The 25,710-nt window shown below is 43.4% G+C and overlaps 1 protein-coding gene across 21 annotated transcripts in view; it reads right to left on the minus strand.

Moving 5' to 3' along the window:
* Positions 1 to 22,955, minus strand: part of NRCAM (neuronal cell adhesion molecule) — a 298,267-nt gene extending 275,312 nt beyond the window's left edge. For 20 of the 21 annotated variants that reach the window (XR_012156792.1, XR_012156791.1, XM_078851134.1 and 17 more), the window contains exon 1: positions 22,826 to 22,955. The gene's annotated coding sequence lies outside the window, so the exon portion shown is untranslated. Of the gene's footprint in view, positions 1 to 21,936; positions 22,078 to 22,825 lie in introns of those variants that run through there. The other variant, XM_073328048.2, reaches the window with a different exon arrangement.
* Positions 22,956 to 25,710: the final 2,755 nt, after the last annotated feature.

Here is a 25,710-nt window from a genome sequence, read left to right on the forward strand (position 1 = left end):
ACTGATCATATCAAAAGTGTCACCTTAGGTGCCGACCCCCTGGGTGCTCCAGGGCTGAAGCACCCACAGGAAAAATTTGGTGGGTGCAGAGCACCCACTGGCAGCTCCCTGCCTCGCGCCCAGCCCCAGTTCACCTCACTTCCACTCCGCCTCCTCCCCTGAATGCACCGCCCCGCTCTGCTTCTCCGTGCCCCCCACCGGCTTCCCGCGAGTCAGCTGTTTGGTGGGAAGCCTGGGAGGGCTGAGAAGCAGGCGGCAGCTTCCCCCTCAGGCCGAGGGTGGCGGAGGTGAGCTGGGGCGGGGAGCGGCCCTCCTCACACCCCCCCCACCCCAGCTTACCTCCGCCTCCCTGGACCTGAGCAGGAAGCCGTGGCCGGCTTCTCAGCCCGCCCCAGCTTCCCACGCGAACAGCTGATTCGCAGGAAGCCGGGGTGGGGGGGGCGGAGAAGCAGAGTGGGGTGGCGCATTCAGGGGAGGAAGAGGAGGCAAGCTGGGGCTGGGGGTGTGGCGGAGAGCTGCCGGTGGGTGCTCTGCACCCACCAAATTTTCCCCTTGGGTGCTCCAGGACTGGAGCACCCATGGAGTTGGCGCCTAAGGCACCACTTTTGCCCGGTTAAACTTAGAAGCCCTTTTAGAACTGGTTGTCCCTCACGGAACAACCAGTTCTAAAAGGGCTTCTAAATTTAACAACTGGTTCTACCGAACCGGCTCCAGCTCACCACTGGCTGGAGGTATATGAGACTCCCCATAGCCAACCTCCTTCCCTCTGCCCATACTGTCTTGTACTAATCAAGGGTTTGTTGCTAACCAGATAAAAGTGCTGTTTCATAACTCAGTGGACCATCTGTTTGTGGGGTTAATTCCTCTTTCCTCAAGGGTTGAAGGGAACCACCAGGTGATCTGGTCCTAGGGGGAGGTAAGGGTTCTCAGGCACATGGTTTGGAATTTGGGGTCTACTTAATGAAACCAGGGTACCTCCCACCACACTGGATTTTCAAAGTGTAAATTCCATACTTAACCATTTTAAGGGAGGTTTTCTAAGATGTTTCCATTTGTTACTTTCACCACTTGTCAAAGAGCCTACTCACAGCATTCCCACCTCCTCTGGTCTTGCCGGTTTTAGTGTTGCTCCGTATGGAGTCCTTCAATAACTAAATGTGAACTTCAGACTGAGGGGGTAGATTGAGCGCAACACAAGGCACTCCCTTCTGTAGAGGCAGCCTATGCTGTCATCATAACAATTCAACTCCTGGTTGACAGCACTAGAACCCATATTTTGATCCAAGTGAAACAGAATTCTGGCCATCAGGTCAGCTGCAATTAATCGTAATCTGCAACTTGTGCTCACATTTCTTATGAGAATGCATTACTAGCAGTTGAAAGAAAAAGAGAAAAGAAAGATAATGGTATTGATTCCCTTTAATTAAAACCAGCTGAAATTATAGTTTTCTTGCACACTTCTGATGTGCAATATTACATAAATATCCATTAAGTGCTCCCAGTGGTCAAAGTCATTACCTTCTGTATAGCCTCAATGCTGCCTCCTTCCGTCAGCCTATATCTAAAGGGTACACACTGCAGTGCACTAGAAGTGTTCCTCCACAGGAGTAGAGCAGCATAAATAGCTGGCTTGGTAGGGACCATGATGCTAGCACTAGGAAGCAGTATCACAGTTCTCCTCTGAGCATAGTTATCTCCTTACAAATGCTGACAAATCAGAGACAAAAGAATTAGTTCAAACTAGCATAAAAGTCAAAAATGTCAACTATTTGGCATCTTTCCAGTTAAATTTGTTAATAAAAAATGATTCCTCCATGGATTTCAAAGTCTTCAGCTTTCCAAAGAGAGTTGTATTACCTTAAAAGAAGGTAACTCTCCTTTCCCCTAATAGGGAGTGGCATATTATAAGCATTCACAGAATAAAGCACCACCAACAATGCAGTGCCACATGAAGCAACCCTTCTGTGCCAGCTGCAAGCTTCCTGAAATTTCATTTACCAAAAGGTCAAGAACTTGCAGTACTGGAAGTATGAGACTTTTCAGACATTCTTCGGAGTTTAATTGCTCATGACATTTTCCATGTACTTCAGTCCAAAACTAACAGTTCACTGATCTTGTTCATTGTACGACATTTTATCCCAAAAATGTCTCCTGTATACAGCATACATTAGGTGTTTTGTGGTGCTGTTTTGACAACTATGTAGAATGGCCATGTACATTCTTTGCCTTAGGAAAAGTACACAAAGTGATAGTCTGATACCTATTGAAGCGAAACTCAAAAACTAAGGGTACATTCATACTGCAGTTAGACACCTGGTGCTGGCCTGTGCCAGCTGACTCAGGCTTGCAGGGCTCAGGCTAAGGAGATGTTTAACTGCAGTGTAGACAATCTGACTCGGGCTACAGTCTGAGCTCTGGGATCCTCCTTGCATGGTCCTTGAGCCCAGGCTTAAGGCCAAGCATCTACACTGCAATTAAATAGTCCCTTAGCCTGAGCCCACAAGCCCAAGTCAGCTGGCACAAGCCAGCCATGGGTTTTTAAATTGCCAGGCAGACATACCCAAAGAGGCTATCCATTTTGAAAGCTATTAAAATAACTACTCACAGGTTTTAAATTCAACGCTTTAAACTGTGAAAAGAGAACTAAAAATATATCTAGGATTCCAATCAGAAGAACACCACTTTCCAAACTCAATGTACTAGGTTGTGTATAAAATGCAGGCATCTACCCCTAAAATGATCAAATATTAAAAGCACGGGTAATCCATCTTACATAAAGCCATTTGCATCCTGTAATCCTGTTAAAAATACTTATAATATCAGATCCATTTGATTATTAAATTCACTATTGTTATATCCAATCCACGAATTGCTCTCATCCAGTATATTTGCTGCTGGGTTTTTATGTCACTGTGTTTTTAAAATTAAGTCCAAGGCATCTAGAGATCAGGATATGCCTTTTTATATTTTGAAATACATCCGACAGACATGCAGCCACACACATCACATTAGTGGTGGGAATATTCTGCTGATAAATGTGAAATTTTTAATTAAAGTGATGTTTTTAAAATCCCATGATTATGCAATTTGTGTCTTTTACCACAATATCTGCCCTTTGCCCATCTGCTCCAGGACTATTTTTAACAAATAAACCACTGAGCACCTTCAAACAACTCCAAATTTTTAAAATAATCTACCAATTTTTTCCCCTAATTTCTTTCCAAATGTGGAATAGCTCTTTTCCTTCCATGAGATACTGTATCTTAAACCTCTCTGGATTCTTGAGAGGTTTAAGATACAGTATCTCATGTCACTGCAAGGCTAGAATGCGAGCTTTATACCACTGACAAGAGAAGATTTCCCAGCTTTCCAAAGAAACAAATAGCACTTGCTTCTAGCTCTTGGTGTCCAGAGTGATTTTCAGTTTAGAAAAGCTATTTTATATCATTTTAAGTTTTTGTGGCTTAGAATCATAGAATCATAGAATATCAGAGTTGGAAGGGACCTCTGGAGGTCATCTAGTCCAACACCCTGCCCAGAGCAGGACCAATCCCAACTAAATCATCCCAGCCAGGGCTTTGTCAAGCCTGAACTTAAAAACTTCTAAGGAAGGGGATTCCACCACCTCCCTAGGTAACGCATTCCAGTGTTTCACCACCCTCCTAGTGAAAAAGTTTTTCCTAATATCCAACCTAAATCTCCCCCACTGCAACTTGAAACCATTACCCCTTGTCCTGTCATCTGCTATCACTGAGAATAGTCTAGATCCATCCTCTTTGGATCTACCTTTCAGGTAGTTAAAAGCAGCTATCAAATCCCCCCTCATTCTTCTCTTCCGTAGACTAAACAATCCCAGTTCCCTCAGCCTCTCCTCATAAGTCATGTGTTCCAGACCCCTAATCATTTTTGTTGCCCTTTGCTGGACTCTTTCCAATTTGTCCACATCCTTCTTGTAGTGTGGAGCCCAAAACTGGACACAGTACTCCAGATGAGGCCTCACCAATGTCGAATAGATGGGAACAATCAGGTCCCTCAATCTGCTGGCAATGCCCCTACTTATACACCCCAAAATGCCATTGGCCTTCTTGGCAACAAGGGCACACTGTTGACTCATATCCAGCTTCTCGTCCACTGTCACCCCTAGGTCCTTCTCTGCAGAGCTGCTGCCTAGTCATTCGGTCCCTAGTCTGTAGCGGTGCATTGGATTCTTCTGTCCTAAGTGCAGGACTCTGCACTTGTCCTTGTTGAACCTCATCAGATATCTTTTGCCCAATCCTCCAATTTGTCTAGGTCCCTCTGTATCCTATCCCTACCCTCCAGCATATCTACCACTCCTCCCAGTTTAGTGTCATCCACAAACTTGCTGAGGGTGCAATCCACATCATCCTCCAGATCATTAATGAAGATATTGAACAAAACCGGCCCCAGGACCAACCCTTGGGGCACTCCGCTAGATACCGGCTGCCAACTAGACATGGATCCATTGATCACTACCCATTGAGCCCGACAATTTAGCCAACTTTCTACCCACCTTGTAGTGCATCCATCCAGCCCATACTTCTTTAACTTGCTGACAAGAATACTGTGGGAGACCGTGTCAAAAGCTTTGCTAAAGTCGAGGAATAACACGTCCACTGCTTTCCCTTCATCCACAGAACTAGTTATCTCATCATAGAAGGCAATTAGGTTAGTCAGGCATGACTTTCCCTTGGTGAATCCATGCTGACTGTTCCTGATCACTTCCCTCTCATCTAAGTGCTTCAGAATTGATTCCTTGAGGACCTGCTCCATGATTTTTCCGGGGACTGAGGTGAGGCTGACTGGCCTGTATTTCCCAGGATCCTTCTGCTTCCCTTTTTTAAAGATTGGCTCCTCTGAACTCTGTACATTTGGACTGATGGTAACTAAAGAAGGTCAAAAAAAATGTCCCAATAATACCTTTAAATCCTCTGTAAAACATTCCTAGAACAGGTTGTTTGGGTTTTTTTTACACAACATATGTGGCTTATAAAGAATACACAGTGGTGTGATTTAAAGGTTTTACTCACACTTTTTGAAATGACATGTACAACTCAGCCAATTTTTTTTCCACTCATTTGTAATGTGGTCATTCTGACTTCATGCAAATTAAATTAAACCTTTAGCCCACATCACACCATCATGTACGCTTCCTCTATATACACACCATGCTGTGTTTATATGCCTCTTCTGTGAAATGATCTAAAGTAAAGCGTTAACACAATCTAAAAATGAGGGAAAGGACAGGAAAAAGCCCCAACAAATTTCAAGCCACTAGCAAAATGTCTTCCATTTATTTTCAAATCAAAAGTGTCCTCTTTAAATTTGCAAAATATGGCTGCTTCCAAGCTTTGAATTAATTTCTGCACTATTCAGCTCTATTGCTTCACTGTCTTATGCTTTCTAAGCACTTTAAAAAGATGTACGGTATTAAAAGGGATATCGGCACTATTATACATTTTACTTAGGATTTCTGGTTCTGTCATCAGGATAATGACTTCTGACTTTTTAGACTCTGCATTCAGGAACTGGATGATTGCCTTATTTAAAACAGTGCATCTATTATTGCCACTTACTGCATATAAAAATACAAGATAAGGTTGCAATTAAGATACAAAATGCCATCACATAAAAATGTAAAATAGTGTCCCTACACTTTCCCACAAATGTTTTCAACTTTGTCCATTAGGAAAAACAAGATAAGGAGAGAACTTTTAGACCACAGTTTGACAGAAAACTATCTGCTTAAAATGTTGTTTGGAGAGACAAAACTATATTCTCCCCTTTTGGGAAATGTTAATTTAAATTATTCCTCAAAACAACTCAACTGGCACAATCAGTTGAATTAACCTGCATTGGTGTTGCTTCACTCATGTTTAATGCATAAGCCTATTTTCTATTCTTCAGATTGCATTCTGAATACATCCTGGGGTAATACTTTAAAGTATATGGAAATATTTATAGTGTCAAAGTAGTATCGAACTATAAATGAATGAAAGAACAAGAGATCAAAGGCTTGATTCCTTGATTCAACATTAACTTCACTGTTAATTTCCATTTACACTGGTGCCAGATCAGTAACAGACCTCTAGTCTAAAGTGACTTTGAAATAACTGCACATACGCCTACACACTAGAACCGAACAGACAGTGTCCATGTTTATGCACATACTTTGATAGTTAAACATTTTTTTAAAGGGTACTGTTCACAGAAGTGAATGTGTACTATCTAAATTATTTGGGTCTTCACATATGCAGCTGGAGGATACAGAGAGAATATAGAATATTCAAATGAGGGTGCGCACCTGTCATTTGTTGTACAGGTTTGCAGGTTAAGAGTCTCATTGAATTGCCAGCTGCTCGAGCAGATAGCAGTTGCAGCCAAATCAGCTTCTTATCATTTCTGTACAGCCAAAAGATTGTGACACATTCTTTCAGATAGATACCTTGAACCATTATCCATATCGTTGTTGCTTCAAGATTAACCAACTGCAATGAACTCTACATAGGGTACACCTTTAAAAGGATGTGGAATCTGAGCCTGATGCACAGTGGCTGTTTAGTAAGCAGATATCCCATCTTAAGCATAGTGAGCCTGTGCTTCATGACCTGCACTGGGCTGCCTGTGTATTTCTGGGTGGCGTTTAAGGTGTTGGCCTTACCTTTTAGATCCTAAACAGCTTAAACCTCTATCTACCTGAGAGAATATCACCCTGTGCCATGACACCAAAGTTGAGATCAGCAGAGGAACCTGAGCTCAAGCACTGCTTATATAATTGAGAAGGGGCTGCTGGCCACGTTCTCTCTAAGAAAGCCCTATGAATTTTGAATTCGCTCCCCTCCCTTCATCCAAAATAGCTGCTTCTTGTATCACCATAAATCTCCAATAATTTGATGTTAAAATATCATTAAAAGCAGATGTGCACAGAAAGCTCTTTTACTTTGGATGCTTCAGAACTTCAGAGAATTAAATCCCAGCATTCACTTACTCCCTGAGCCAAATTTTATACTTGTAAATAAGCTACTGCATAATTAGATTTACAATAGGTTGTATCATTTATTCAGACTGTTGATGAAGTTAGTTAAGAGAAGAAGGCTGTTCTGGTCCTTCAAGTTGGATACTGGTGCTGTCTCACAAAGCCAGCTGCTGGGCATTTTATCTTCTTGACAATATAGTTCTTAGTCCCCGCACACTGAAGCTCTATTCAAAAATTAAACTAGCTGGGTATAAATACAAGCCTTCATTTTCTCAAGAGTGAATAATATTAACAGATACAAATCCTGCTTTTTTTTAAAAAACAGAAAACTTTCTGACAAGCAAGGTATTATACATAAAGGTCTTCTGAAGAAAGAAGTACTTTAAACAATACATGTTCTTTCATGTTGCATTTTAAAAGAATTTAAGATCTGCCAAACAACAGAAGAACAGGGTATTTATTATGCCTGATGTGAACATTTGGCAGGTCCTACTTTAATTTTTTTTAACTGCAACTAGTCATTTAATAATTTGCAATTACTAGTTTATATGAACATTTTCTTGTTTTCATACACAAACATCTATCTTTGCAGCAAATTTTTTTTAAAAGAGTATTTCTTCTGGGGGAGTTCCTGAACTGGTCACAGTCTTAGGAAAAAATGGGGAACTTTTTTTTAAGAAGGCTTTTAAACCTTGCATCTGCAATGACACACCTACAATTACAGCAGTGGTCACCAAGCAGTCAATCGCGATTGACTGGGAGATCCTAGAGGATCTCCCAGTTGATTGCGATCTCCGGTAGTGCAGTGTGGCTGCCGCTAAGGGAGACTCCCGGCCTACCCTGGCCCCACGCCACTCCCGGAAATGTCCAGCGCAGCCTCAGGGGCAGGGATCTCTTTCCACGCACTTCTCCTGCCTGCTAGCACAGCCCCCACAGCTCCCATTGGCTGGGAGAGCTGCGGGGGTGGTGCTTACAAAGAGGGACAGCGCAAAGAGCCACGTGCCCCCATACCTCACAGGGTCCGCAGGGGCCCATTGGTCCCTTTCAGGAGCATGGTGGAGCTGAGGTAGGCAGGGAGCCTGCCTTAGCCTCACTGCGCTGCCAACCGGGAGCTTCCGGAAGCAGGTGCTGCCTGGCTTGGAGGCCGCATGCCAATCCCCTTACCTGAGCCCCCTCCCGGAGCCAGCACCCCATACCCTCTTCTGCACCCCAAACTCTACCCTGAGACCCCTTCTGGAGCCAGCACCCCAAACCACTTCCTGTACCCCAACCCTCCTCTCCAGCCCTGACCCCACTCCCAGAGCCAACACCCTGTACTTGCTCCTGCACCCCAACACTCTGCCACAGCCCAGAGTCCCCTCCTGCACCCGAACTCCCTCCTAGAGCTTGCACCCCTCACCCCCTCCTGCACCCCAACCCCCTGCCTCAGGCTCAGCCCAGAGCCCCCTCCCACACTGCGAACCCGTTGGCCCCAGCCCAGAGCCTGCACCCCCTCCTGAACCCCAGCCCCCTGCCCCAGCCTGGTGAAAGTTAATGAGCGTGGGAGAGAGCAAGTGACCCGGGAGGGGGGAGGAGAATGGTGTGAGCGGGGCAGAGCTTTGGGGAAGGGACAGAGGCTGGGTTGCCCTTAGATTCAAAAAGTGATTTGGGGCATAGAAAGGTTGGAGACCACTGAATTACAGGCATACAAGATAGAATTTAGATGTCTAACTATTTTCTTATACCTGCGTTAAATGCCAGCATAGGATTGGAGAGGCAAAGGCCCCCAGGGAAAGACAAGAAAAAGAGCCTCAGGATGTGCTTATGATGGGGTGCTAATCCTTCTGCTTATGGGGGAAGGAAAACCAAAGCAGTCACATGCTGTCCTGAAGCTCCTGTTCTGCCACTAGTGGTGCTTGTTTGGAGAATAAGGGCAAACACTGAATAATGGCAACAGCTAAATCCTCAATCTATTAACTAGTAAGGCCTATGTTCCTGAGTATTACTTACAGCATTGCAAGTTTTTTTTCCATTTTGAACAATGTGTCCTTTTGCGAGAAGAAAATGCTCAAAGTTAATCTCAAAATTTGGGTTTGGTGGTTCATTTTTGTCAACCCACCTCCCAACTGATAATTTCAAGGTTTTTATTTTTCCCTTTCAGAAAAACAGTGGGTTATTTTGAGGTCAAAAATATTATTAAAAATAAAAAACACAAGAACCCTGGTCAGTCAGAAAATGCTTTGCCCATCTGTTTTCACAAACATTTAGGGCTTATAGGTGGTTCAAGAAACAACTGAAAGGCTCTCTAAACATTACACACCAAAAATCAAAGGATCAGTGTTGCAAGGCAGACTATTTAAATATACTAACTGCATTTGGTATTGCAAATTGTAGTTCAGTGTATGAGCACTCACAGCATCAAATGGGTTCCAAATACTACTACTATATATCAAAATAAACAAGCACACACACATTTAAGGTACGGTCAGAAATGTAGCTTATTGCATACTCTAGCCATCACAATTGGATAATTGTTTAGATACAGTCTACAGTGTTATTCTGAATATTAATTCACACAACCACAGTTAAAACCTGCAACTGATAAAAGAATATATTGAAATAATTTACGTACATGTTTTATAAAATTAATTGTGATATCCACCTTTCATCATCTAGTAGATGTTAGACATATAAATCTACAGGTTTCAGAGTAGCAGCAGTGTTAGTCTGAATTCGCAAAAGAAAAGGAGTACTTGTGGCACCTTAGAGACTAACAAATTTATTTGAGCATAAGCTTTCACGAGCTACAGCTCACGCACACGAAAGCTTATGCTCAAATAAATTTGTTAGTCTCTCAGGTGCCACAAGTCCTCCTTTTCCTATATAAATCTACGTATCAGCATTATTTCTGCACCTTACACTACTGAACATGTTTCTCTGCTAAACTGCAGTGTCATTTCAAATACTCTAACCATTAAAGCACTGGAGAACCTATGCAGTCTATTATTTAAGCAAGACGGACTCCTTTAGAGGTTTTTAACATTTACCAAAGATGAAAGAAAGGTCACACAATATTCTAGCTAGTTATTAAAAGGCAGGGTCCCCTCTCATGGATGTTTATTTTATGTTTTATTTATTTCTGTGCATAACTAGGCTATAGAGTCTAATTTCAAATCCTCTTCTATCTATTCCCTCAATCTGAGTGCAGCAGATCACGCTGCAAGAGGATTTTGGAGATCTGTACTGCCCTTGCAAATTAGTGTTCACAGTGCTTTCATTTCCTCCTACAAATGCTAACATGTATGGTGAGCTTGTCTACAACAAGCATCTACAAGCACTAGTTCCAGGATAAAATTGTTTGTTACCCTAGCCTAAGCCTAACTGACAATCAATTAACTCCAGGTAAAAACAGTCCAGCATAGACATACCCTTTGGGCCACACACTCACCCACTCTTAGCTTCACACCTACTTTTATACAGTCCTTTGAGCTTATTATGGTCTTTCTATTTTTTGATTGCCATTTACCTGCTATTTCCTCCTCTTTCAAATTTATCTTCACATTTTACTGTATTCTATTTAGGTTTTTATACTGTACCCATTACTGTCATCTGTGACTCTTTTCCCATTATTCCTGCCTATGTTGGCTCCCACACCAATGATTTCTCCACCCCCTCCCTTATTTCAACTGTTATATCCTACCTTGGCTGGTCTATGTTGTAAACTTTTTTGGTCAAAGGCTGTTGTGTCTATTATTTTCCCTACAGAGCACCATTAACATTGACAGTACTAAATATGAAAAGGAGTACTTGTAGCACCTTAGAGAGACTAACAAATTTATTTGAGCATAAACTTTCATGAGCTACAGCTCACTTCATCGGATGCAACTAACACGGCTGCTACTCTGAAACCTGTCAGTACTAAATATGATTATCTGAAGTACACTACTCATATGTTCTTGGCTTAATGTTCTCTGCTCCAGCTAAACAGACTCCCTAAATCCCTTCCACCAAATGTACAGAGTCCCAATGTAACAGACTGCAAACACTGTGCATCTTCCAAGGCAACAGTTCCTTCTTTCCCTTTTCTTCTCTCACTTTCTCAAAGAACTTACCACAGTTCAACAAAGCCAACTCAGTACCTCTAACAGTTCACTCCACTATGTCAAAATTAGCTTCTAAACACTGAAATACACTGAAAGCACAAACCTGAGACAACCCAGAATTCATGTAGTATCAGACAGTCTGACCAATAGAGTCACCAATATATTCCAGAAAATGTTGGCTCAACTCCCCATGTATACGCACTACCCTAACTTAACTGCACTGAATCCTCCTCTAATTTACATTTTGCATCACAAACTGTCATGGATCAAGATGGTATTTGTGACAGTCTGTATTCCTATGTTCTCCCCTTTTACAAGATGATAAATTTTGTACAAAGGATGCCTCGTGAAGTATCATCTGAAAACTCAATCTGCTGATCATTGTTGTCCTGGTAAAATATCTGTGGCAACGTTCTATGTAAATCTATAAAATTCTACTGTATGATATCACTGAGACATGTTCCAAGTTTAGAAAAGCAGGCATAAACCAGTTTCCTCAGAGACAAAAGGCAAACTGACACCTCATCCAGGTGTCAACAAAATCAAATTGACAATCACCTGGTTAACCGGCCATTCTTTGGCAGGGAAAAGGGTGTGAGCGAGAAATTTACATCTTGGCAAAGGAACAGCTGGATGTTCCCATCCCCACTGACCTTCTGTCTCCTAAACCCCAGCTGGAGATTATTTTCAAAGAAAAAAAAAAGAATGATAAAGAGAACAGATGACCCAAAATACTCTTCCCTTTCTCTCTGCGCATGGCATCAACACCACCTTAAGGACAAGGAAAGTAACACTGAACTGGGGGAGGAGTCCTCGCTGAAAGGGTTCCAGCCAGCAAGACTGCTGAACCACGTGGTGAGAGAGACCCTTTGTTTTGAATTCATTTAGCTTGTTAAGTTAGACGATAGGGTTTTTTTACCTTTTATTTTCTTGTAACCACTTCTTACTTTTATGCCTCATTACTTGTAATCACTTAAAATTTTTCTTCCTGTACTTAATAAACTTGTTTTACTGTTTTATCTTAACCAGTGTTTGGATTGAAGTGTTTGGGAAACTCCATCTGAGATAACAGGGTTTGTGCATATCATTTTCTATTAATAAAATGACAGGCTTTATATGAGCTTGTATTGTCCATGAGAGTGCTGGGCAGTAGTAAGATGCACATTTCTGGGGGCAAGTGGGGGACTGGGAATTTGCTGGTATTACTCTGCAATGTAATTCATGAGTGGCTGGCTGTAGCACTCATACAATATAACTGGGAGTGATTTACATACTGGAGGTTGTGTGGGCACAGTTCAGGAGTGGTTGCTCTCACAGCGAAACAGTATAAAAGGCACCCCAGGTTAGAGGATTGAGAGGACACAGGTGTCCATCAGTCCAGACTGTACCCTGGTAATGTCACAGTACAATCATACAAGATGCAAGTGTAAGCCTCAGACGGAAGAATAAGGATACAAACAACCAGACTGCTTTCTGATGTGTTCAAAAAAAGATTTGGAGATATGGAACAAAAAAAACATATTGTGTTGTGTGCCCCAAGCCCCATCTGGACCCAAGGAAAAAGAAAACACAGCAAACTCAAAATATACACTATAGATTTTAATCAGTAAGTCGGTATAAGATTCCCAAATCGAATAAGCTGCAGAGGCAAGAAGCCAGGACAGAACAAATTAGAGTAATGGTCTGATGGCAGACTGTAACTGCAGCCACTCACAAATCCTTTTGCTATCACAGGATTGCACATGTGCTACACATCTCAATCATCACAGAATTATAGAAATTAGAGCGGAAAAAACAAATATATAGTTCGTATTAAGTTTCTCAATCTCCATATCTGTATAGACTTGTTTCAGTGTTTTGTCCTGGCTATTTGTAAATGACTCAAGTGGCAGAACTTCCATTATTTGCCTTTGGAGACTATTCTATAGTCTAATACAAATATGATTTTTTTGATATTCAGAACAAGCTTTCCTTTGCTTAATTTGATCTAGTTTCTCCTACTTATACCATTTTGGATCACTCTAAACAATTGCTCTCCTTCCCTACTCTTACACAGCTGTTTTTATCTCTCCATAACTCTATGTTCTTTTTTCAAAAACTTAGCCCCAATATGAATGTGATGCATAATCATCACAATCTGGATCAAGAAACTAACTAGTCAATGGCCAGCTCGTGTTAATTGACCTGCAGAGAACAACAGATGTGTGATTAAGTTATATTTTAAATAAATAAATGCTTTTTAAGAGATTTAGTAGAACTTGTACTATTCTGCTACAGTGAGATCTTGCACCAACTTGCTCTGTTTGGCAGTCCAGATAAATTCTGATTGGCAGTTAATTGTGCCATTCATAAAAACAGTGCTTTGATGTTTTTACAAGAATCATAGTTTTGCATTTTGTATTTTTGGAAGCCATGTGTGTTTACATGGTTTGCTGCTGACTATGTAAATAAAACTGGTATTATAAATTGCAAACATTCCTATGAGCTTCTAATTCCTACTCTAAAAGGGTCCAGGTTTTAATCCATCACCTACAAGTTTTGGAATATTTCATATTTCTATTTAATTGCATTTATTTTATATCATTTACTGTATAAAATATTCCTTTATCAACTGCTGTTTTACAAGGAATCTCCCCTTATTTTTTTTTTATGTTTTCATTTGGCCTTGGATTACAATAGATACAGTCAAGAAGGGACGATAAAACCAGGTTATATGTTCCACCCTATGAAGGTTTCTCTGAACTCTTCCTTGGCCAAGAGCAAGCTTTCTATTTTGCACATCAAAATGCTTCTAGCTCATCTTTCAATTCAACTAAGAAAAAAATCCCACATGAATATTCATGTCCCTCTTGTAGGTCCCCATTACTGTCATGCTTGCTTTTTAAAGGTACAGCACTTGAAACAGAAGATCACGGGGGTTTAGGTTTTGTGAAACCCTAAAGAAATATTTCTAATTATTTTAAATGTTCTAACAATATACAGAAGTGATTTAAACAAACCATTTAATGGAAATTACTCAGAATGTGTTAAACATATATCAATTTGTTCTGTAGCATAGATGAAACTCAACTATATTCCTTTCTGGCCTTTGTCTACTGTCAGCATCTCATCAGTCTTCTCCCTCTGCACCTTTATGAACTGGACTTTCATCTTCTCTGTTCCAAGCCCGTAGTCTCTGCTCTCAGTTCTTTCTCCTCCAAGACCCCATCTTCCTGATTCCACTATGCTTTTTTCCAGCCTCCCTCTAGTTTCTGTTTGCTACAGGCACCTTCTTCTCAATTCTGTCTCCTCCATTCTAATCCCACCGCTGGACTATACAGCTTGCTCCACAACAACATTTTCTAAGTGGTCAGCATTTTTCAAATACAGTTGCCTGAAGACAGACACCTAAGGCTGTATTTCCTGACCAGACTACATTTATTCGTTTAGGTTTATAAAAGGTAACCAAGACATGGTCTGAGAAACTCTGCTGCCACTACAAGATTTAAAGATAAAACTAGGGAGAATAACTTTGAATTAGGGGTTGGCTTCAAATATTCCAGCCCAATCAAACTGAGAAGGGAAAAGTATGCAAACCCTGTCCACATGTGCCACACAATATCTGAAATTCCCTTCCGAAAACAGAAGGACAAAACACTTATATGGATGCCTATATACCGTAGCGATGGGCACGCTATAAATATGTAAGACAAATCTTTCTATCGACATTAACTTTTGAGCTAGGCCTGGCATTTTATTTTTAAGTCACAAAGAGTCACCAACTCTCAGCTCACTTCTGCAGCAACCAAAACTGAAATGCACGTTTCTCCTCTCACTTACATGGATACAAAAGCCAGCATAACTCTACTGGAGTCACTCCTAATTTACACTGATGGGAGAAACAGGAGAATCAAGCCTCTTCATTGTGCATGTGAATTATATATATGCACACATTCAGTTTTTTTAATTTTGATATCTGTTGCTGTACATACTGGACCAAATCCATCCCTAGTGCTATGCTGACAACTCTCACAATCTGATTGCTGTACTTAAAGCTCCAGCTTCTGGAGACAATTATATGAGAATCTCAGCTTTCATTTTAAAAGGATGAAGTTTCTAGTCACCATGTTTTCATGGAAAAGCTTAACATATGTGACACAATTTGAATCCTGAAAGCACAAAATCCAAAAGACAGATAAAAGGAATGCATTTTTTTTTCAATCTCATGATTTCTTGGGGATTAACATAATTTTTGAATTTGTCAGTACTGCTAGTAACATTCCATTGACTTGAGTCAGATCCTCAACCTCACTCCAGCCCCTATGTACTAGGTAAAAATGCCAGAGCAGTGTAAAGAGTCTCTAAAAGTCCCAGCTCTGGATGGGGAAGTATCAGCCAATACAGCAATTGAGGATAACAGCAGCAGGCTGTCCTTCCAAATACCCCCTCACAAGCTCAACTAGCCAAGGAGTGTGCTGGGGCAGGAAAAAGAGCATCAGGACCAGGGCCACACATAGTGCTGTGGAGAGTCTGGACAGCACATGGGACTGTCTAAATCAGTCATTTTCAAACTTTTTTTCTGGTGACCCATTTGAAGAAAATTATTGATGTCCGAGACGCAACAGAGCTGGGGATGAGGGGTTTGGGGTGTGGGAGAGGCTCAGGGCTGGGGTCAGGAATGAGGGGTTCAGGGTGTGGGAGAAGATGCTGGGCAGGGTTGGGGGGATGGCGTGCAGGTTCTGGGGTGGGGCCGGGGATGAGGGGTTTGGGGTGCAGGAAGGGGCTCCGGGTTTCAGAAGCTCAGGGCTGGGGCAGAGGATTGGGGTGTGGGCTTACCTCGGGGGCCTCCTGGCACAGCAGGGGTACTAAGGCAGTCTTCCTACCTGTCCTGGCACTGCAGACCACGCTGCACCCCAGAAGTGGCCAGCAGCAGTTCCGGCTCCTAGGTGGAGGCGCACAAGTGGCTCCACGCGGCTCTCACCTGCAGTCAGTGCCACCCCCCCCCCAGATCCCATTGGCCAGGAACCAGCCAATGGGAGAGCGCAGCCAGTGCTTGGGGCACGGTGCAGAGCCCCATAGCCCCTGCTGCCTACGAGCCACACCTGCTGCTGGCCACTTCCAGGGCGCAGCGTGGCATCAGAACAGGTAGGGATTAGCCTCCCTTAGCCGGGTAGCACTTCCGACAGGACTTTTAATGACCCAGTCGGCAATGCTGACCAGAGCCACCATGACCCAGTGCCTTACATCCTGCAGTACTGGGTCACGACCCGCAGTTTGAAAACCACTGGTCTAACTTACACTATGTGCTACTCCAGCCACCAGAGTTACCAGCCTTTCCAGAGGGGATAATAGCTGCATTAAATTATTACAAACATCTTTTAACAGCCCTTTTTTAACTGACAGATTGTACTCTCAGGGAAATGATAGGAACATGCACTGTTAACCTTTAAATGACCTGTTTTAAGCACTGGTAATGCCCCACATAACTGAACTGAAAATCTGCCAATACCTAAGCAATTCTCTTTCTACTTTCTATTCCTTTTACTGTTCTTCTCCCAAGTAACTAATCTTTTCTGCTTCTGAACTTCTTTCTGAGGATTCTACCTTTCCTCCTGATCTATTCTATTTTTCACTTTTACCTTCATTAGCTATCTTTTCCACTGTTTCTCCAATTCATACCACAATTTTACATGCCAATTGGTTTCCAAAAGTGTACATTCTTCTTCAATCCATTCAACTCTCAATGCTCCATCAAAAACTATTGTCCTTTCTCCTCAAATCTCTTACATATTTTATTCTCAATTCTCTCACTTTCATTGCTACTTTCTATTCAAGTCTCCAATACTTTTTGCCCTTGACCCTTTCATTTACATGATAGCCTTTCACATAATAGATGTTGCTCTCTATCCACCAACTTCTACAGCCTTTCCTTTCCACATACACTTTCCATACTACAGTAATATCCCCAGTGAGAATAGCAGGAGAAGAGGTTGTCATCACTCAGTGCCTTCTGTTAAATGATTCATCCTTACAGGTGAGTTAACACACTACCATTGAGTTCTCGGTCACAAAACGTTGTGTGAAGTTAATTTGTGCATCTACTGGTCATATACTGTACCTTAGTCTGTCCAAACCCTGTAGCAAATTTTGATTTTTTCTTCAATCAATGTAATGCATTTAAACCATTAAATGTCTCTTTATTGATGTTTTTGCTAAAAAAATGTTTTGCTGATCTTCATATTGGTGTAAACGGCATCTTACTGACCACTTTAAAAAAAAGAAAAGACAGGTCCCTTCCCAGAGTATTTTACAATCTAAATTAAACAAACAGCATGGATGACAACAAACAGGAATGGCGAGATATTGAGGGGGACGGGAAAATGAGAAACAATTGTTATAATAGTGAAAAATCATGGTACGCTAATTTTTATAAGCATCTTGGTAACCCCTTTCTGGGATAATTATGTTTTAAAATTAATATATTCATATTTGGGGACATTGTCTAAATTGAGGACCTGAATACAGGTCAGTGGTATTAATGTATCCAGCAATTAAGTTACAGATCAACTCTATTTATTCTAAGGCAAAAATTAAACTACAGCAATAATTGTATTTAGAAATAGCTGAAATAAAAAGGTCTCAGTATATTTTAATGGTGCAGGCAAACAACACCTAATTAGGGCTAACTTATTCTTCCTTATGCCTCACCAAAATTCAGAGATCTTATGTTTAGATTTATAAAAAAAACAAAAGAGAAGCCAAGTTAGCCTTAATTGTGTCTTGTTTAACTGACAATTTGAAAGGCAAACTCTTTTTTAATGCGGCTGTTTTTTAAAATTATCACGTCTATTTCTGAACTGTTCTTTTTCCTCATTTGACTTTTTTTATTTTTTGCACAGAGATTTGGATCAAATACTAAGTATAGTTGCTCAAAGAAGAAAAAGGGTACTGTGAGCTCTTACAGGAAGATTTTATAATTCAAGCTGTTATGCTTCATACTAAAAGTTAACAAGGAGAAAGCTGTAATCACATTATGAATTGAACCATTTCAAAACTGAAACAACGCAGGAAGTAACAGAAGATCCAGATGAACATTTCTATATGTATTCAACAAGCACTACAAGAGGAAAGCTGAAGAGTGGTCAAGACGAATATTTGCAATGCAGTTAGACTAGACGAGTAAATCTGACTGTATGCCAGCTGCAAGGGCTTGCCCTTAATTTACACAATCAAATGTCTAGTTTTGCACAGTGTCTAGCATCACTACCAACAATCTTAAAAATCTCATCAGATAACTCTACTTTTACTGAGCATTTTAATCAGGGACTGAACACATTTCTAGCTATACTATGTAGCGCACTCTTTCTGTTGGTCCACCACCATCTGTCACTTATAGCTTCCAGAAATACAAAATTTTTCACTTCATACAAACGCACTCTGCACTTAAACTAAGCTATCATTCAAATTCCGACATGAGAGCTGAATTCCTTTTCTAGTGTTCTTCAACTCTGACCCAACTATACCCACTCCTTCACTGAAAAGGGCAAAGACAACAACCCAGCAAGTGGGACAGGCAAAACAGACCTCCTTTGTTCACTTCTTTTTTTTCTTTCAGTTTTCTATTGAGGTAAATAACTGAAAAGCTCAGCCAGCCTTCAGTGGCTCAGAAGAATGCAATATAGCTAGCTTGCAACTATGCTTTCCTGATCAACAAACAGTATGATGAAACTTAGGGAGCATCATTTCAACCTTAAAGAACAATGTACTGAAGCTCAGAACATCTTTTAAATTATAGTAGGAATAGTACAATTTACAATATTAATCAAACATGTATACATAAAGTGACAATATCTTTAATGTTAACAAACAATAGGCACTATTTGCTTGCTATCTTAAAATTCAGCAAATCATCACTATAAAGAAAATATACTGAATTTTCTACATGCTATCAGCCCACTCAAGAAGGCAATATCAGATCCACTGCATATTGCAGAGCAGATGACCTGCTACTTCATTCCCTCAGTTTACACTCCTAGGATATGCATTTTTCAGTGTTACTTTCCATTTCTTTCCTGCTCTGTACATAAAACAGAACATAAACATACATGCAGTAAGAACTATTACCAGCCTGTCCTAATGCCACTTAATAACAATGTCGGCTTCAATTGTGTTTGGCTTTGTTATCTGACAGCCAAGAAAAACACAGGGTAAATAATATCTCAATTCAAGGTGATTTGGGGAAACTATGTAGCTACATATATGCAAAACAGATTTATTTAGCGTTGCTTTTTGATATTTATTCTGTAGTTTAATCTGTGTAATAGGCCAGTTAGCCTTTTTAGGACTCAGTATTTCTTATATTCAAATAGTAACTATAGAGATTCACTTCTTTGGATAAAAAAAAAAATCATCACCTTTGTTGAATTGAAATTTCAATCCTGCACACCAATAAAACAGGTGAATTAGGGTGATGCTGTCGCTCTCCCATTAACTCTGCTGAACAATTATAATCTTGTAGTTAAAGCTTATGCTGTCATCTTTGCAGAGTCCACAGTAGAAGGCAATACCCCAACACAGCAGGATCTAACTAGCAGCACCAGCAAAGTAGTAAACACCCACCTGAATGTTTACACCATTATCCTTTTCTCTCTTACAACCCTTCTCTCTAACAACAACAGAATTAATATCAGTTAGACAATCTTTTCCACACTAGAGAAAAAGCATGCTAAGTAATGGTCAGATTCTGATGCCCTTACTCACAAGGAGTGTTCTCTTATTTTGCCAGTATTCCCATTGAGGTCAGTGAGACTAACTGCATAGTAAGGGCATCAGACTCTTTCCCCATATATTCTCCCAACTGGTAATATTTTATTTCAATGGCCTCAGCATAAAAAAAATCCTATATTTACATTAATTTTACATCATAGATTAGATATAATTTCAGACATTTCTGACTTCAAATATTTGTTTTTGTTGTAATTTGTATTAAAAATATTCACTTGTTTAACCATTTAAGTCATTTGCTCAGTAATTAAACATTTTAAAATGAGTACAGCCATCAACTAATTGCATATAGATTTCCCTGAAATGCTTATAATATAACCTACCTCAAATACATGGAAATATAAGAGATAAAATAGTTTGAATTAAAAATAGAATGTCTGTTGCCCCTGCAAATTGGTTTTCAAATAAATTTTTATATCAATATTGTACCATCTGAACAACTTCTTCCATTTTTCAGCTCACATATTTATAGATATTTGTTGACCAAAGTTTGAGACTTTTCTCTCAGCACATCTGGAGAACTGAAATCTAAAATGAGGCCCAATGATACTGAGTAATGCCCAGCTCTGCGCCTAGCCCTATCAATTTCAGTTTTAAAGTGTAATGTTAATTATGTCAAACAACTGGAAAAGATGAAGAAGTTGATCATATGGCTACTGGAATTAATGGAAGTTTTACCATTGACTTCAATGAGTGCAGGATTAGGTTTTAAACTTTTATCCACTGTTCCACACTATGTACTAAACACATTTTTAATTTGAGTCTAAACAGCAAAGCAACAGAGAAGGAAATACTACAAGGCTGAAGAATGGGAACACCAGTGAAAGTGCTAATCTTCACTGCCTCAATCAAAAGGTTTTGTCTGAGTAAAGAGTGCAAAATTGGACGCTACATAAGCAGAAAAATTCACATCCCTAACAGTATTAGACTCCCAAACTACAGTCTCACACTATTGTTATGTTCTTTACCTCACAATACAAACACCAAAGAAACGTTTTGCACTACCTTTCTTAATCGGATGGCCAATAGGGATCAGCGCTGGCGATTTGACAGAAGCACAATATCGTCTTAAATTTTTAACAGCTTGGAAGTCTTGTGATTTTTCCTGATAATCAAATATAACTTACTATTGAACTATAAGGCCTTGATTGAAATACATTCAACACTTCAAAAATAACCTTTTGTGCTCGATGGTATAGTAGCAGATCAAGGTCAGGTTAATTATTACTTTTTAACTAAAAGGTAAATACTTTTGCCACACCGACTTTATGTTCATTTTCTGCCAGTTAGCATTAAAAGGGAAGAAGCAGAGAAAAGGTGCAGATGAACACCGCAGTATCTATGTACTGTTAAGTTGTTGCAACCATACAGTATACTGTATTTCCCGGTATGTGCATATAAATTTAACCACAAGGAAAATGCCGAAAGGCATCTTTGGGTTAAAAATAAAATGGTTCTACTAAATACATTGTACACTCCCAAACTACAATGATACATTTGACAGGTTTCAAATTAAACTAGATTGTGCTGGTCGAATGGCCGTCTGTATAACGAAAAGGAGGACTTGTGGCACCTTAGAGACTAACCAATGTATTTGAGCATGAGCTTTCATGAGCTACAGCTCACTTCATGCTCACGAAAGCTCATGCTCAAATAAATTGGTTAGTCTCTAAGGTGCCACAAGTACTCCTTTTCTTTTTGCGAATACAGACTAACACGGCTGTTACTCTGAAACCTGTCTGTATAACAGGATACAGCTAAAAAGAAAAAACAGCACTAATGATAATTCACTAATGCTTTAGTAGCAGCGAATGATCCCCCAGCAATAGGTCCAGTACTCATGAGAAAACTGCTCTAAGGACAGGAAAAGCGTTTAACAGCGTGCAGGGGACTCTTCAACCCTAATCCCATGCAGTTTGCTACTTCAGCATAGACAGCTCCTTCCGTGTATTGCCAGGGAGACAGGAGGATGAGGAGGAGGAGGAGGAGGGGGCGGGGTGGCGTGGGTGGGAGGACAGGGCAGCAGCTACAGCGGCCTGCCTGAGCCAAGGGAGGCAGCTCCTTCCCTTCGCCGTTGCGCATTTGCAACCCACTTACGTGCAAGGGTGCGAAAAGGCGGCCTGCGGGAGGCAGGGGAAGCGGGCGCCCCGCCAAGCAGGCAGCCTGTTGCCCCCTGCTCTGCGCGTGAAATGGCGACCTCCCCGGCTCAGCGGAGCGCGCCGCGTGCGAGGCCAGCCCGGCGGGGCTGGATCCCGGTCCGCGGAGACGGAGCGCGACGCGCGCAGCGTCTCCGGCCGTGGCCGGGCGGGGGCAGCAGGGATGGGAGAGACTCTCCCAGTCCCAGCATCAGTGCGGGCGTCGGCACGGTCAGGCTGCCCCCGCATGCACCCAACTGAGCACCGCACACCGGCCCCCAGGCAGCTCCAGCCACCTGCCGCTGGCAGACCGTGCCCCGGCACCAGGCAGCCCTCCCAGCCCGCCCCTGTAGCGCTGCCCCGGCGGGAAGGAGCCTGGCCAGGGCCAGGCAGGGGAGCCACACAGGCACCCCCACCCCGGGGCGGCGGGCAGCGCGCCGATAGGGAAACACACACACGCCTGTGCGCACGTCCCTGGAGGTGGGTGTATAAACAGCTCCCTACACAGCCCGGGGCCACCGCACACCCATGCAGGTGCCTTGCTCACGCGCACACAAACCCTGGGGGACTGGACGCCGGTCTCGCCCGCCAGCCGCCCCGGAGCAAGGCTCCAGCAGACCCCTCCGTGCCCGCCGGCCCCCGCCCTGCACAGCCCCGGCGGGGGCGGTCCAGCTGGGCGCGCGCCCGCCGGGCTGCCTGGGCATTTGGGGGCAGCCGGCGCAGGACACCGGGAGGCGGAGGGTCGCGCGTTCCCCATGCCCGGCGCTGCAGCGGCGCCACCTCTCCCCGCTGCCACAGGGCCCGGCGAGGCGGCGGCCTCTCCCCAGGCTCCCCCCGCGGACGGTACTCACGGGTGGCTGCGGCCCCGCTGCCCGGCTCGGGGTGGTGGTACGGCGCGCACCTCCCGCGGCGAGCCCCTGGCCCTCCTCCCCGCTCGGCAGGCTGGAGCAAAGCGCGCCGGCAGGCGCGCTCCCAAGCCTATCCCCTCCCCACCGCCCCCGACAGTGCTGCGGGGCGCGCGCCCGCCCGCCTGGAGGGAGCTGAGCAGTCTGGGAGCGCGCGCGCGCGTGCCCGCCGGACAGACGGCAGCGGCCGGCGGCGAGCTGCTGCTCTGCCCCGCACACCTGGCCGCGGGGGAGGCGGCGCGCCCCGGGCGCCTGGGCTCGTTAATGCCACGGTGCGCGCGCCTCGGCTCAGGAGGTTGTGCAGCGCAGATACGTGAATACAATTGTCCCGGCCACTTGTCACAGCCCGCGAGACGGAGAACAGCCACTCGTATCCCAGGCGTGTGCGCTAAGGAAAGGTGACCCTAGACATCTACCGCTGCTACAAGGATTTCCCACATTGGGGGGAGGGGCTATTCCACCTGAAACATTTTTTTTTTCTAAACAGACTAGTCCGTCCCCCAGTGTTTAGTAAAGAATAAACCAAACCGCCTTTTCTTATATGTCTACACTATGAAATTAGGTCGAATGTATAGCAGTCGGTTTTTTAGAAATCGTTTTTATACAGTGGATTGTGTGTGTCCCCACACAAAATGCTCTTCGTGCATTAGCTCGGCGGAGTGCTTCCACAGTACAGAGGCTAGTTGACTTCCAGAGCCTTGCACTGTGGGTGGCTATCCCACAGTTCCCGCAGTCTCCGCCGCCCAGTGGAATTCTGGGTTGAGATCCTGATGCCTGATGCGGCAAAAAACATTGTCGCGGGTGGTTCTTGGTACATGTCATCAGGCCCTCCTTGCCTCCCTCCCTCCGTGAAAGCAATGGCAGACAATCATTTCACGCCTTTTTTCCTGAGTTACCTGTGCAGACGCCATACCATGGCAAGCATGGAGCCCGCTCAGCTCACTGTCACCGTATGTCTCCTGGGTGCTGGCAGACGTGGTACTGCATTGCTACACAGCAGCAGCAACCCATTGCCTGGTGGCAGCAGACGGTGCAATAGGCCTGAAAACCATCCTCATTGTGTCCGAGGTGCTCCTGGCCGCCTTGGTAAGGTCGGTCAGGAGCGCCTGGGCAGACCTGGGCCCAGGGACTAAATTAGGAGTGACTCTACCAGGTCATTCTCTTTAGTCCTGCAGGCAGTCCTATTGTACCACCTTATGGTGAGCAAGCAGGAGATGAGGACAGCTAGCAGTCCTATTGCACCATCTTCTGCCGAGCAGCTAGGAGATGTGAGTGGCTTGCAGTCCTACCGCACTGTCTGCTGCCAGCCAAAGATGTAAAAGATAGATGGAGTGGATCAAAACAAGAAATAGACCAGATTTGTTTTGTATTTATTTGCTCCCCCCGCCCTTGAAATCAACAGCTGACAATGGTTTTGGTTAGGTCTGTCAGGGGCACCTTGAAAACTTTAATGGAGATTCAATCCTGCCTGAAATACTAGAGGGAAGTATAGCTTAGTGGGTTGAGCATTCGCCTGCTAAACCTAGGGTTTTGAGTTCAATCCTTGAGGGGGCCATTCTGTATGACAGTTGTTTTTGTTTCTTCTTGATGTAAAGCCACCCGCTTCGTTGATTTTAATTCCCTGTAAGCCAACCCTGTAAGCCATGTCATCAGTCACCCCTCCCTCCATCAGGGCAACGGCAGATAATCGTTACGCGCCTTTTTTCTGTGCAGACGCCATACCACGGCAAGCATGGAGCCTGCTCAGATCACTTTGGCAATTAGGAGCTCATTAAACACCATGCACATTGTCTAGTGGTATATGCAGCACCAGAACCTGGCAAAGCGAAACAGGGCGAGTAGGTGACATCAGCGCGGTGACGAGAGTGATGAGGACATGGACACAGACTTCTCTCAAAGCACGGGCCCTGGCAATGCGGGCATCATGGTGCTAATGGGGCAGGTTCAGGTGGTGGAATGCCGATTCTGGGCCCGGGAAACAAGCACAGACTGGGGGGATCGCATAGTGTTGCGAGTCTGGGACTATTCCCAGTGGCTGCGAAAATTTCACATGCATGAGGGCACTTTCGTGGAACTTTGTGACTTGCTTTCCCCTGCCCTGAAGCGCATGAAACCAAGATGAGAGCAGCCCTCACAGTTCATAAGCGAGTGGCAATAGCCCTCTGGAAGCTTGCAATGCCAGACAGCTACCGGTCAATTGGGAATCAATTTGGAGTGGGTAAATCTACTGTGGGGGGCTGCTGTGATGCAAGTAGCCAACACAATCAAAGATCTGCTGATATCAAGGGTAGTGACACTGGGAAACATGCAGATCATAGTGGATGGCTTTGCTGCAATGGGATTCCCTAACTGTGGTGGGGCCATAGATGGAACCCATATCCCTTTCTTGGCACCAGAGCACAAAGCCGGCGAGTACATAAACCGCAAGGGATACTTTTCAATAGTGCTGCAAGCACTGGTGGATCACAATGGACGTTTCACCAACATCAACGTGGGATGGCCGAGAAAGGTACATGACGCTTGCATCTTCAGGAACTCTGGTCTGTTTCAAAAGCTGCAGGAAGGGACTTTATTCCTAGACCAGAAAATAACCATTGGGGGATGTTGAAATGCCTATAGTTATCCTTGGGGACCCAGCCTACCCCTTAATGCCATGGCTCATGAAGCCATACACAGGCAGCCTGGACAGTAGTCAGGAGCTGTTCAACTACAGGCTGAGCAAGTGCAGAATGGTGGTAGAATGTGCATTTGGACGTTTAAAGGCGCGCTGGCGCAGTTTACTGACTCGCTTAGACCTCAGCGAAACCAATATTCCCACTGTTATTACTGCT

The sequence above is a fragment of the Lepidochelys kempii genome, chromosome 1, assembly GCF_965140285.1.
Source record: "Lepidochelys kempii isolate rLepKem1 chromosome 1, rLepKem1.hap1, whole genome shotgun sequence".
Classification (NCBI taxonomy): Eukaryota; Metazoa; Chordata; order Testudines; family Cheloniidae; genus Lepidochelys; species Lepidochelys kempii.